Below are 15,813 nucleotides of genomic sequence, written 5' to 3' on the forward strand. Positions count from 1 at the left end.
TCTAGGAGGATTCAACCTCCTCGCGCCTTTGAGGAACCTGTTGATCAGGTCACGCTGTCATGAGGGTCTCCTGTCCAGTGTATCGTGGTGAGCTGCTATGGCAGCCACATACACTTTCAGGGTAGAGGGAAACAGCCGTCTCTCCAGCCCTTCCTGAAGGAAAGAGCACAGACCTGATGGCGCATCTCTGTAAGTCTTCCAGTATGGCTTAACGAACAGGACTTGCTGCTCATCCTCTCTGACTTTGCACAGAGTCTGTGCAATGAGGCTCACAGGAGGAAATGCATACTTGCGTAGCCCCCGAGGCCAGCTGTGCACCAAGGCATCCATACTGAGGGGGGCCTCAGACAGGGAGTAGCACAGGGGGCAGTGAGAGGAGTCTTGGGAGGCGAACAGGCCTACCTGTGCCTCCCCGAATCTCTCCCAAATCAGCTGGACTATGTGGGGGTGGAGTCTACAGTTGAGGATGCCCAGAAGGTGAGTGGCTTGCAGAGACTTCAAGGTCTGCTGACTCCAAAGGAGGAGGTGGCAGGTGAGTTGCGACATGCGACGCGAGCGTACGCTGCCTTGACCATAGAGGAGAGGATGCTACTGAACCGGGGCAGGTGCCTGGCGAACTGGATCGCGTAGCCGAGGCAAATCGTCCTGATGAGCCACCACGAGGGGCTGGAGAGCTTTAACCAGGCCTCCAGCCTCTGCGACAGCAGCACCAGGGGGACAACTGGACTTACTGTGCCCGGGCAGGGTGATTCGTGGCAAGGCAAAGCAGGCGCCCCACCTGGAAGACAGCCCAGGGGGGATGTGCTGCTCTGTAAGCCAGCAACGGTGGCTGGTGACTGGGGCGGGCGAGCGGCCCCAGAGACCAGCACACTTACCTGTTTGCTGGCTGTCTCTTGATGGAGAACGAGGGAACAGGAGGTACTCGCATTCGCCTGATTGACCGGAAAGACTTCCAGCGCCTGGCCGTTGCAAGTGCGCTGGCCCAGGGAATGAGGAAACTGCTCTTTTATGACCATGTGGGTGCCGAGGCCCAGAGGGCACTCGGTGATGTAATACTCCCGGGGCAATGGTGGGGCTGGAGAGATGCCCCAGGCCAGACCGGTCAGGAGATGTTGCCTCATCCCTGGGCGGCCCATGTCAGGATTGCCTCAAAGCCCATCTGGGGTTCTTGGGGGACAGCTGACGGGCAGGTGTAGCCGACTTCCCAGAGGAGGATCTTTTTCTTTGAGGCCAGCATGTGGACTCCGATGGTACAGGAGCTGGGGCCAGCACCGCAGGAGAACGGCTCTGGCGAGAAGCAGACAGGGTGTGGGACCTCGGTGGCCTGAAGGCGGCTGGGTCGTGTCGCAGCAGGATGTGTTTAATCACCTCGGTCTGCTTCTTCACCATCAGAACTGATGGGCAAAATCCTCGACAGTGTCGCCAAAAAGCCCCCCTTGGGTGATGGGCACATCAAGAAAGCAGACTTTCTCAGCGTCACGCATCTCCACAAGGTTGAGCCATAGGTGCCACTCTTGGACCACAAGAGTGGACATTGTCCGGCCCAGGGCGTGTGCCAAGACCTTCATCACAGGTAAAGCGAGGTCAGTCGCAGTGTGCAGTTCCTGCATCAGCCCTGAGTCAGCCCTACCCTTGTGCAGATCTTTCAGTGCCTTGGCCTGGTGGACCTGCAGGATGGCCATGGCGTGCAGGGTGGAAGCGGCCTGACCCGCGGCCTTGTAAGCCTTCATCATTAAAGAGGAAGAGAACTTACAGGCCTTGGAAGGGAGCCTTGGTCGATCAAGCCAGGTGGCTGCGCCCTGTGGGCATAAATGCACTGCTATGGCCTGGGGAAGCCCGACATATCCCTCAGCCGCTCTGCCGTCGAGGGTAGTCAGAGAGGACAAGCCCGCGAAGCGTGTACGGGCAGTAAAAGGCGCCTTCCACAACTTCGTTAGCTCCTCGTGCACTTCCGGGAAGAAAGGCACCGGGGTCTAGAAACCAACCATCCAGCCACGAACGCTCAGGGCAGGGTGGAGGGTTCTGCTTCAGCCCGATGTTCACAGTCACCCGGGCAAGCACGGCTGCCATCTCAGCGTCTGCCTCATCCTGTGCTCTACCGCCCATGGGCGGGAGCTCAGAAGATTCATCCGCTTCCGATAGCAGAAGCCCACCCTCCGATGCCACGACCGAAAGCTCATCCTCGTCGCGAGCCGCGAACGACACATTAAACCCGCCCTGAGGCAGACCGCCTGCATCACTCGACAGCTCTTTGGGACAGAACAAGCGTGCTGGGGGATGGGAGGTCCGCGGGGGCTGAGCTGGCGGAAACGCTCCCATGCCCGTGGTGCTTGCTGACCCGGCCAGCTGAGCATCAGCCGCGGTGGCTCCTTGCTTCATGAAGAAGGAAGTGAGCCGCGACCGCAACGTTCTCATGGGCATGTTCTCGCAATGAGAACACAACCCTTCCACGAAAGCCGCCTCGGCGTGCTGGCACCTCAGACACTCGAGGCAGATTTAATGGGTATCCAGAGGGGAGAGATAACGGCCACATCCAGTAGCGCAAACGCGGAAGGACATCTTTAAAAAGACGTCAAGCATTTGCGCGAGCTCTTTTAGAGAAAATATACTCTTTAGAATATACTCTTTTTGCACCCACAGACTCAGGCTACCAAAACGCCCAGGGGAAGCACCACACTCGACCATGCGAGGGTGACCGCTGATATGCGCCATAAAAAATCCAGCAGCGTAGCAAGAGGTGAGAGGACGAACACACAAGCATTCAGCTCCGAAGAAAAAATCTGAATGAGTGATGCACGGCATCTCCTTTTATACCCGTATGTCCGGGGCGGAGAGTGGCATGCAAATTCCACTCGCCAATTTTCATTGGCCTTCTCTATTTTAAGCAAAGGTGATTGGGGCTCTCAAGATCAAACCCCTAGTGTCACTACATCGACACAACGTCGAGTGAGTGACAGACAGGGAACGTCTGTGTGCCAAGATAATGTTGTAAAGTTTAAACTAACACTGATACACTACAAATAAAAGTTTAAAATTCAGTTTTATAAGATATGTTCAAACCTTTTTGACACCCGTGGAAATATTCACACCTGTATGAATGTATGCGGTGATTGTTAATCGTCTTATTTATTTATTAATGTAAATAAGTGAGTTCCCTTACAACTCAGTACACTTGACATTGCATTGATTAACGCATATGGGGGAGTGGCTTCTTACATGACCTAGCTGAAACTTCTCTACAATAACGCCAATATTCTAATATTGGCTACGGTGTTTGAGCCCTGCCTGTTTTGGCACGAAGCTGTCCGCTATTAAAGCAGGTGCGCAAACACCATTTCTTCAGAATTTCTTCCTTCAAGACAGCGATTCATCTCTTGTCTAGAAGCCCTCTACCCTTCGCCGTCGATATACATGAGTCAGCGGGTGGAATCTTCATGGAAACGAGAAGACTCTCCTCTCCCCTGCAGTGCTCCAGCGAACATCACTCTGCCTCGCTGCTTGACTCTTCGCTGGTGAACGGGCCGCTTCAGCATCCTGATTCCCCGCAGCGCTTCGGCAGGTGCTGTGTATCCTTACAAAGCAATTGCATATTGTATATTGTGTGAAATATAAATATATTTATATACACTGGCGGCCAAAAGTTTGGGATAATGTACAGAAACACGAGTAAATGCGCATATATTGCATGTTTCTAGAGTAAAACGTGAGTAGATCTGCATATATTGCGTGTTTCTACAGTAAAACACGAGTAAATGCGCATATATTGCGTGTTTCTAGAGTAAAACGTGAGTAGATCTGCATATATTGCGTGTTTCTACAGTAAAACACGTGTAAATGCGAATATATTGCATGTTTCTAGAGTAAAACGTGAGTAGATCCGCACATATTGCGTGTTTCCAGAGTAAAACGTGAGTAAATGTGCATATATTGCATGTTTCCAGAGTAAAACGTGAGTAAATGTGCATATATTGCATTTCCAGAGTAAAACGTGAGTAAATGCGTATATATTGCATGTTTCCAGAGTAAAACAGGAGTAGATCCGCATTATTGCCTGTTTCCAGAGCAAAACGCGAGTAGATCCGCATATATTGCCTGTTTCCAGAGTAAAACGTGAGTAAATGCGAATATATTGCGTGTTTCCAGAGTAAAACGTGAGTAAATGCGCATATATTGCGTATTTCCAGAGTAAAACGTGAGAAAATGCGAATATATTGCGTGTTTCCAGAGTAAAACGTGAGTAAATGCGAATATATTGCGTGTTTCCAGAGTAAAATGTGAGTAAATGCGAATATATTGCGTGTTTCCAGAGTAAAACGTGAGTAAATGCGAATATATTGCATGTTTCCAGAGTAAAACGCGAGTAAATGCGCATATATTGCGTGTTTCCAGAGTAAAACGTGAGTAAATGCGAATATATTGCGTGTTTCCAGAGTAAAACGTGAGTAAATGCGAATATATTGCGTGTTTCCAGAGTAAAATGTGAGTAAATGCGAATATATTGCGTGTTTCCAGAGTAAAACATGAGTAAATGCGCATATATTGCGTGTTTCCAAAGTAAAACACGAGAAAATGTGCATATATTGAGTGTTTCCAGAGTAAAACGTGAGTAAATGCGCATATATTGCATGTTTCCAGAGTAAAACAGGAGTAGATCCGCATTATTGCCTGTTTCCAGAGTAAAACGCGAGTAGATCTGCATATATTGCCTGTTTCCAGAGTAAAGCGCGAGTAAATGCGAATATATTGCGTTTCCAGAGGAAAATGTGAGTAAATGCGAATATATATTGCGTTTCCAGAGTAAAACGTGTGTAAATCCACGCTGGTTTACTGCACTAGGTTGAAACACACTCGTAAATTGCGCATAAACTGAGTGACGAACTGAGTCCATTATAGCGCCTGCACGGGTCACGTGACAGTGAAGAGTTTAAATATACATTTGATACTAAAGTAATTACAGTGTATACTAGTAATGTGTAATTAAATAATATGCATAATTTTAAAATACATAAATATGTAATACATGTTTAGTATAATATTTAAATATAAATAGTAAAGAATGGTCATGGGTTAAAAATTAAAAGTGGAAAAAATTCATACAGTTGTCAAATGATAGAAATCAACATTTTGAATAGTTCTCACTGTGTTCCTGTTTTTACAGTAATTAAGCAATTTTTCACTTCTGTGTGAAATAAATAAAAATGTGCTTTGTTTGTAACTATTTCATCTTATGAATAAGGAATCTTCCATAAAAAATTTACAACATGTATTACAAAAGAAAAGTTGTCTTGGGGCTAAAAAGAAAAGAAAAGAAAAAAACCCTTTAAGGATAAACTGGTTCCTAAACACGTATTAGAAGACATAATTCCAAAATGAATATATTTATACATATCTACACCATTAAACCTTTCTCTTAAATGTAAAATGCACAAACGCATAAAACTATTTGGAGCCTGATTAAGAACATGATTTTACAGATAGATCAACACATTGCTCTGGTCATTTGAAGTTTGGAGTCACATCTCGTGAGAAGTGAAGCAAGAGGACGGAAGTCTGAAGTTTGTGTAACATCTCGAAAGATGTGGATCGAAGTGTCGTTGGTCGTGTCTAGAAAGTAACCCCCCAGTTACCTAAAGTCTCATGAGAGCCGCACTGAATGTTCACACACTGTGTTTTTTGTGTTTATTTAGAGTCCTACAGAAACCCTACACCTACCCCTAACCTTAACCCTACCACTAAATCTAACCCTAAACCTAACTTTAGTAACAGCGAATGAGACTCTCGTGAGACTTAGGCTGCCTTAGGTTACCTTCTAGACACAACCCGTGTTGTTAGTGTCCCTACACTTCTTGCTGCTAGTACACTACACAGACAGCAGCCTGTTTTTGACAGAAAGTGACAATAAGAATGCAACTGAGGCATAATGTAAGTGGACAGTGTTAACTATGAAGTGTCCCTCAGTATCATAATCATCGTTTAGATCAGTTTGTGTTTTGAAAAGCAGTTTTATGAGAATAAGTTTGCCAGCCAACTGTTTCCGTGGCAACGGCGCCTTCATTCAGTCAAGTAAACATTTTACAGTATTGCTGTTATTTCTGTCTGTAAATCATTTAATAATGCATCATAATTCATTGGATTTTGTTAGTTTTTTCTCTTAAACAGGGAAAGATCGCATTGAACGCATCAGTGAAATGCTGGAGGATCCTTTATAGAAATAGATGTTAAATATTTTAGCCAGATTTGGAAAGTAAATACTTGATGCACAAGTTCGCATTTAATCCACATTACAAATGACAACAAACATGAGATGCCACAATGACTATATTCACTGAAGACGAAACCTGTCAAAAACATGTCCAGCTCATATTTCACCCCAAAATCAATCAATGAAGCCTATATTTAGGACCATTAAGAGTTTTTTTTTTTTTAAATAACTTTAGTTTTTAAATTAGTGAAGTTAGTATTATTAAATTTGTTTAATAATTACATGATTAGGGTACAAAATTACACGTCTATTGTTTGTGGTCAAATTTGACCCCAAACACTGAGAGAATGTACCTGTAATGAACAGAGTACAAGGGTTAATATACTTTTTAAAACTCTATATTGCATGCATTATGACATGTTTGAGTTTTCTTGCATAAAACAGACCTCATTACTGAAATCAAAAACAAAATTAGAAAAATAATACATTAATATAATATTTTCAGGTATGTTTCTTGGAGACAACATTGTGCGACGATGAAACAACAAACATATTTGAGCAATTTCTCATAGCATACAAATAATAAATATGAATCTAAATGTTTTAAAATGATGTTTACTCACTAACAAATATTAGTTTTTATTATTAAATAGTTAATAATGTTATTAAATATGAAATGATTATATTTTTGATGGTTGAAAAATCAATGAAAATGGCTTTTCTTTTTTCACATAGTGCACAATGCCAGAAAAATATATTAAAATGACCACCAGGAGATATTTGGCCAAGAAAATGCATGTTGTTGTTTAATTCCTTCATCATTAACCATTTTTAACTTTCTCTTTGTGCAGCTGCAGCACGTTGTGACAGATTCATTAAACAATCTGTGCCACTGTTCAGATCAGACTGAAATGATCAGAGACCTTGTGTAGCCAGAAGCAGCACAACATTTGGCAAACGTTCTCCATATCTCTGTTTATCAACTGGATTCATCAAGTGTTTTAATTAGCCTATTTCTGCTGTAAATGTGGGCATTCGTGTGGTTATGTTTTGGCTTTCTGAAACTGGGTCCTAAAAATAGGCTTCATTTTCTACATACAAAATCTCTTATTCTTTCTGTTTGATTTAGGGGGTGAAAAATGACCCAGACAGCTATTGTATAGAGACTGTATTTCTCAGGGCCTGCTCATATGGTAATGCATGTAATTTACTCAATATCTGGTGCATGTATACTTGTAACCTGCTCTTCTGGGGTTGATGTGTTCACATGCACTAAATATAGCGCCGAGGAGGCAGCAACATGCTGATTTGCAGTTTTAGTCAACCAGAAATTACATAGAACACTGAGAATTCTTTTCATACGCACGGCCACTAAGTATATGCTTGTGTAGTGTCTTCAATAATGGTCTCCATGCCTGATTGCTGTCTGTCTGCAGTACACACTCATTACAAATTTCACCTACAGTCAAATGGGAAGGTGCTTCGTCAATAGACTACTGCGTTTGGTGACATACAATGATTTAAAGGGTCTAAATTCAAAAGATTGATAACATTTTAAATTAATGACAAAAATGACCAGTGTGAACCTCACAAAAGCATGTCAGAGTCGAAATTAAAAGTAAAAATAAAGTACAAAATTATACAGTATATTTGAAAATAATGTCTTATTACTATATAATGCATCCAGTGTTTTACTTTTGAGTTTCTAGTTCTCATTATTCTCAATGGTGATTCTCGTTACTTGAATACAGTATTTATTTTTACTGTAGTACAAAGAATACTGTAATGATGGTTAAATATTTAAAAATATTATTTTATTCACATTACAGTTATGAGAATTTTGGGGAAAATGTATTGCCATAAAAGTAATGTCATATTGCAATAAAATCTTACTGTTCCTAAAAATAGGCCTTGTGTCACTCCTGTGTGTGTGTTGGTGTGTGCGTGGCTCTATCCCTCATGTGTCACAGGTGCTGCTGATTGAGCGTGAGCATGGTTGCCATGGGAACGCTGCTCACGCTATCCCATCAGCTGATTCGCGACACCTGTTCCCCATTTCACTCTCCTTTTTTAAACCCCTCAGTGTGTCTGTCTCATTGCTGGATTGTTCAGTGTGTTTCTTTGCTCACCTCAAGCAGTCTTGTGACCGACCGACCCGCCTCTGTTAGTAACTGTTAATAAACTGACATGTACTGTTCCTCTGCATTTAGATCCTCTCTTGTGTTTACAGTGACACCTTGATTTCTTTAAGCAAAATATAATTTCTTATATACAGTATTATACTTTATTATTATTTTGGGGTTAAATATGACTTGGACATGGATTTTGAAATGATTTGATTCAGTTGGTATATTTCAGTTATAATGTCCATTTTTCTTACATATGAAAGAAATGATCTCTTGGCTAATGCTGTAAATTATACTGGGAGCCTTCTAACTTGGTATATTGTGAATTATTTTTATTTCAACAGCAGCACCCAAACTATGCACTTCAACTGCTTTTTATTTATTGTTATAAAAATCAGCACAACCAAAACTGAAGTAAACTTTAACCCTTTAAGCTTGGATATGCCATTGAGAACTGTCAAAACAGTAATTACTACAGTCGACCAACACAAAATCGTTTGAAAGTTAGAAGTTCTACTTTTCAATGCATATAGACATTATGACCAAAACTGAACAAGTGCTTTGAAACTTGCAGATAAACCAGAAGTGTTCCGCTTTGATCATTTATTAATAATTTTTTACTGTACCTATTATTGTAATCAGTAAAAACATTAAACTCTTCAAATAGTCATGTGTCATATGTTGTTGGAAAGCTCTTAAAGAGCAGAATACAATTTTGTTTTACTCACAGACAAAAATATAGAGAGCAATAGCTAAGTATATGTCTTTGACAATGATGTTGTTGTTATATGCCACGTTTTCACTTATAACTTCATGAAAAACAAACATACCAGCATAGAGGAGGTAATTATCTTTCAAACTAGCCCACACACAAGGTAATCAGATGCATAGATCATTAGATAATCCACATGAAGCACAATGTTACATATGACCACCAGGAGATGGCGCCAAGTACATGACACAGACTCAATGATGACTCAAATGACACAGAATGAAACTCATTCTGTGAAATCTCATTACTAAAATCATGTCTGCATGCTATACAAACCTTTAGTCATTGTTGTGTTTGCATGTGTAATTAGTTCTTATGTACAATTATTATGTTTTATTTGTTTGGAGAGGCTTTTGGACACTAGGATAAATTAAAATTTTTTTTATATAATGTCAAATCAGAAAAATAAGAAAAAAGGTAAATGTTTTGGTGATTTTTCAGCAGTTTCTTTGGCTGAGAGTCTCAGAATGTATCATAATCTATATCATTAAAAATGTGAAAAGTTTTCTTTACAATGACACCAAACACATGACCCTCCCCCCTTTTTTTCTTTTTTTTTTTTTTCCTTTTTTTGTTTGTCGATTTATAAGCCTTTAAGTTTGGGTATGCCACTGAAACAGAAAATCTTTAAAAACACCTTCAGAGCTTAAAGGGTTAAAGCAAAAGTAAAAGGCAGATCTTGGGATTTTAAGAATCAATATAGGGATTGTTCAAATGAAGATTAATCAGAAATGGATATTTTTACCCTGCCCTATTTTTGACAGGTTTCACGAGTCACTAGTGTAGATCTGAAGCTGTGTGTAATGGTTTAATACACTGGATGTTGTTGGTATGGTTATTCCCTGATCGGTTGACTCTTGCTGTAGTTAGAGAAAGTGATATGATTAACCTGTTAGATCAGTACCTGTGTATGTTGTTGTCTTGTGCAGGTAAACTGCGTCTGGTGTCTAAATCGAGTTGTATAGAGAAGAGTGTGGAGGCTCATAAGGGAGCTGTGCTCGCTGGATGCTCATGATGGGACGGCATCACAGGTACATTTCTATACATATTTTCATTAGAGGTGCACGACTTACAGCTCTACTAACACATGTATATATGGCACTTTACATTACTGTGAATAAATAACCAAACCAAACAGAGCCAGTTATTCTCACTTACTGAAGTTAGATGCTGTCATGTAGCCCAAATGAACAAATAGGCTAAATTTGAATATTTAAAAATATGGTTATAAATATTATATAAATGAATATGAAAATAATGAATATTTGTAAATGTATAATGGTAATAATGATCAAATCCCTCTCAAATCTTTTTAAAAGTGTGCTTTTAAGTACAGTATGTTGTCATCTCTTCATTTGTAGTTTTTCAAAAATATTTATACCTTTATTCAGTGTTTTTTTTTAAATCATATCTTATATTCGTACATTATATGTTCATTGAGTGATGGTAGCTTCATATTAACTGATGTGAGCTAGTAAGAGCTGTAGCATGTGTTCATGTAGAGTAATAATCTAAACCAACAGGTGTCAAATGAAAAAATGTTCTACTTCATTACAGATGTTTAGAATTTTTACAGTGAGGCATGAGTCCATTTGAAAAGCCTGTGAAAACATTTGGAATGAGAGTTTGAGATGGAATTGAATGTGTGATGTTTGTCTTGGTGTTTTGTGAAGCTGGTGAAGATGGGCAGCTGAAGATCTGTTCTAAGAGTGGCATGCTGAGGTCTACTCTGGCCCAACAAGGTAACAACACACTAACTAACTCTAGTTAAACACGTGAAACCTACTTACATTTTGTCAAAATGGTGTTATGAGTGAAATTGTGTTTATTACAGCCGATTTATACTTCTGTGTCGAACCTGTGCCGTAGGCTGATGTTCACCTCTCTAAAAATGTAACAACGTGTCATGTTAACGCAGACCACAACGGCTGTAGGATGATAAAAAGATATCTGAGATAGATTATTTTAAAATCTATGCATCATATCCACAGATCAATGATCGTGTCACATTGTGTTTGGACTCATTTTCGTTTTTTGGGAGCATGCTGTTTTTATATTCTGTTTATTTCATGAAGTTACAAGCGAAAACATTACAAAAGACACGTTTACAACTTCGGGTGTTTTACTCTATATAAATATTCAGATCTGTATAATGTTCTAACCGTATGTTTCACAGTATTATGTATAATAAATAATCATATTTCATAAGTTATGAAAACGAAATGTGTCTAATTTGTCAGCAATTTAAAAAGCATCTGTTAGAAGCTGGTAAAGCTTCTAAGCTTTAAAATGACACCCATTTTTTATTTTGTATTATTTAAATGACTCAAAAGCAAGCATACAGTATATGCCTGATTTGTTTTCTCTATGCACAGAAAACAACATGTATAATAAATAATATGTACCTAAATCTTTTTTAATGCTACAGTAATTTAATTTATACTTTTAAATCCACAAATTGCATATGCCTTTGTGTATTTATGAAATGTAGAGTTATTTTAGAAATGAAATCATTTTCTCTCAATATACTAATACTGGCAGTTTGGCTGTGTATTCACAGAATGACGCAGACACACCAACACAGAACTATAAATGAAAAGCCTTCGGCATAGGTTCGACGCAGAAATATAACTCTGCCTTTAGAATATGATCTGTCCTGTGACAGACGGGTTTAATTCAACTATACTCAGATTCACAGAAAAGTTGGTGAAGTTTCTGTGTTTTGGTTGTAGGGCATCACTCATCTACGAACATGCAAACTCCAGCATCTATACCCTGTGTGTTCTAGTAAACTTGTCTGATGTTAAGTTGAACATGTGTGTGAGTCGGAGACTTCATGACCATTAGTAATCTTTCCCAGATCTACTGTAGTTTCTTCAGTGTCTCCACTTGATTGACAGTGAAAAATGTAATGTCTAATATCCATCTTCTCTGTGAGAGAGAAATCCTACTGATTGTGTGAAGTTTGTGTGCATGAAAGCATGTTTGATTGATCCTGCTGTTGTGTGTCTGTGCAGGGCCGAGAAGATGAACTCATCAAACAGTTGTGGCAATTTTGCAAATGGTATTTCAGCGCAACAACCCACATCATATTCACTATTCACACGCAGACACATGAGTGAAATAGCACTGCCCTGTGAGTATTTAAATGATGCCTTTGTTATTCTTTTCCGTGTAAACAAACACCTAAATTACACTTAGTATAGATTGCGCTTCATTCACGAAACGCAACTAAAATACTCTTATCAGTCTGTATCAGTCTGATTGAAGAAGGGAACCTTGATGATAGCATCATTTATATATCTTTTTCTCCATGAGCACTTTCCTTTCAAAAATGTGTGCATTGGATTTGTAAAAGCAATTAACAGCTTGATTCTTATAAATGAAATGAAACTCTAATTAAAGTGATATTACCACATTATTGCGGCCTTTAATATTCGATCATAGTTTGAGTAGTCTGACACGTCAACCTCTGAGTCAACCAATCACACGATGAGTTTGGGACAGAAAGGTGGTTGAAGTGTTTGGGAAACCCGATTAAAAAAACCTGGTCATTGTTGGTGCATATTCAGAAATGCCACACTGCAGCTTTAAATTCATATATTAATAGGTATGATTGTTTAACCTGTTTATGTTCCAGTGGAAAGCTCAAGATGGCATCATTCTGAAAGTGCACTGGAGTGCAGTGAATGATCTCATACTGTCAGGAGGAGAAGACTGTTGATGTAAAGTGAGTACATACATATAATACAACATACATCCCATCACAACAAGGCACAACGTTGCTTTGGATAAAATAATTTCCTAAATGATGAAGCCATGTAGTGTGTGTGTTATTAAAGGCATACTGTTATATTGCTGTCACAACACTGTGCATTGTGCTAATTTTAGGAAAGTAAAATTCACTTCATGTATTTGCGTAATAAAATAATGCTTGTAATATGTAGGCACTTGAGGTTGTGTTATATTGCAAATATAATCACTCCACTATGTGTCGTGTCTAACAACATCTAACAATTAGCTATGACTTTATTCACACACGACCTCTTGTACCTTGCTGCTTAAAGATGCTGTGATGTGTGACATAAAGTGTCAGAGATACTCACTCACAGCATGTGTTACTGTGAATAGTTGTGTGTCTGGATGAGACTGTACAGACACTTCAGGCTGATGTTGATCAGTGTTCCTCTCTGCTGGTCAGGTGTGGGACAGTTACGGGTGTCTGCTGTTCTCCAGTGCAGCTCATGATTACTCCATCACCGCTGTGTCCTGGGCTCCTGACGGTGAGCTGCTCGCTGTGGGCTCCTTGAGTACACTCAGATAAGTGTGATAAGACTGCGGTAAGAACACACCATCTACTCTTCTCAGCCTTTAATAAATTACGTTCTTTAGGCATGCTGGTACATTTCCAGACATATTCATCCAGGAACCCGAATATATGATGTGAAAATAATCTACTCTGCTTTTGTTAAACAAGTACAATTGAACCACGAGGAACAACTTTCTTGGTATAAATAGCACTTACAGGCCCCCAGAAATATATGGAAACACTTCCAGGAGTGTTGTGTTAGACACTGTTGGACAGGATGTTCAGTTCTGCAGACCACTGACAGCACCTCACACACACACACCAACTGACTGCATGTTTACTTACTCTAAATGAGTGACAGAGATGAGCACATTTACACACACACACACATGTGTAGATGTTGTACTGTGTTAAAGTCATTCAGTGAGCTCTGCTCCAGAGAGTCTCATGTGTCATGTGTCATGTCTGATTGTTTACAGTATGTGTTGTATACACAAGTGATGTGGTGTTATCTGAAGGAGAGATGCAGCTTTGTTACTGACTTTACTACATTTGTCAGTAGTGTGACAGTAGTTCAGCTGTTATCTGAAGCTTTTATAGACAGCATGTGGTGTAGCAAAACTTATTTTCATAATGTTTCCCACAACACATCTTCTCTTGTCAGGATATGTAGTTAAGAATACACTTCGCTTGTGAACGCAAAGGAAAGATTACCTAATGTTGTCACTACTGCACTGTTCATTTTCAGCTTTTTATTTTAGTCATCATTTTTTTATTTCAACAAATTGTCCTTTAAATTAAGTCAGTATTTCAGTTAGCTTTACTGAAATGGCATATCATTTTAGTGGACATAAATAACATTTTTGTTGACAATAAATTGACAAAAGCATGTACCAAACTGTAACATTAACCAAATATGTAAATATAAATAAACTACTTATAATACAGTATTTAAACAAGTATCAAACATATGAAATATGTTTAATATGTAAGATTATAAAACATGCGAAAACGTCATGGTTACTGGTGTAACCTCCGTTCCCTGATGGAGGGAACGAGACGTTGGTGTCGATGTAGTGACACTAGGGGTCACTCTTGGGAACCCGAGACACCTCTGGTCTTTGATAAAAGGCCAATGAAAATTGGCGAGTGGTATTTGCATGCCACTCCCCCGAACATACGGGTATAAAAGGAGCTGGTATGCAACCACTCATTCAGGTTTTACGCTGAGGAGCCGATATAAGGTCCGGCCATTTCAGCGGGTAGTTCAGCGTTGTGGCAGGAGGGACCAACGTCTCGTTCCCTCCATCAGGGAACGGAGGTTACACCAGTAACCATGACGTTCCCTATCTGTCACTCACTCGACGTTGGTGTCGATGTAGTGACACTAGGGGTCCCTATACAAAACGCCACAAGGCTGAACTGTGTTACGTGAACTGGCGGTGTGTGGTGGGCAGACTTGCTGTGTGCCTCATAGCCAGCACACCAGGTCGACACGTAACCTCCCCCAACACAGTTATGAGTGTCGAACGGCCCTTTTTGGGGACAAGTCGACTACCCAGAGATAGAGACAGGCTTAACCCAGTCGTGGCCTCTTTCCCCTTCTCTTTTTCCACTCCCTAAAAAAGAAGGGGGATTATCCGACTGGGCCGCCAGGTCTAGTCGGGGGGTGTCCCTCCCAAGGGGAGGACACCGCGGAGACCACACCTCGCCCCAAGAGAGGGGGGATATTTAAGTGGAAGAATACATCACATGGTCTTTCCAACCATGTGGAGAGCCTTCAAGGTAGATCCTACCCAATGGGGGAGGAGTTACTACAACATGGAGACTGAGGGGCTCTGCCCAAGGAAGACGCAGTTTGCCAGTAGGGAAACGAACTAGCGGAAGATATAGATCGCATGGGGTTAGCCTTACAGGGAACCGCCACATGCGGAGCACCTACCCCAGAACCGGGCTCTTAGTTAGCGCGTGTACTGGGCCGGCAGCGAGTCTCTCCGAAAACTCGACTGCCACAGGGCTCGGAGGAAGTCAACCAGGGAACAACTTTTGTGAACACTACTGGGAATTAACAGCGCATGTCTTCAGCTCAAAAGGAGGTGGAAGGCGCTATGTGCAAGCGATACACCCGGCCGGCTATCCCGGGCTTATCCGCTTGTGTTGCGTGCCACTACCTGGGACGAAACCGGTTCCACCCGGAGGTTGTAGAACCTTGCAAAGGTGTTGGGTGTTGCCCAGCCCGCTGCTCTGCAATGTCTGTTAGAGAGGCACCTCTGGCCAGGGCCCAAGAAGCCGCTACACCACGGGTAGAATGGGCTCGTAGCCCTACCGGGGGCGGCATGTTTTGGGCGAGACATGCCATAGTTATGGCGTCAATGAGCCAGTGGGCGATCCTCTGCTTGGAGAC

At 41.2% G+C, this 15,813-nt stretch overlaps 1 pseudogene; it reads left to right on the forward strand.

Moving 5' to 3' along the window:
• Nucleotides 1-1,247: 1,247 nt before the first annotated feature.
• The window catches only part of LOC127421787 (intraflagellar transport protein 80 homolog), a 39,749-nt pseudogene continuing 25,183 nt past the window's right edge, over nt 1,248-15,813 (forward strand).

This window comes from Myxocyprinus asiaticus, chromosome 31 (assembly GCF_019703515.2).
Source record: "Myxocyprinus asiaticus isolate MX2 ecotype Aquarium Trade chromosome 31, UBuf_Myxa_2, whole genome shotgun sequence".
NCBI classification, from domain to species: Eukaryota; Metazoa; Chordata; class Actinopteri; order Cypriniformes; family Catostomidae; genus Myxocyprinus; species Myxocyprinus asiaticus.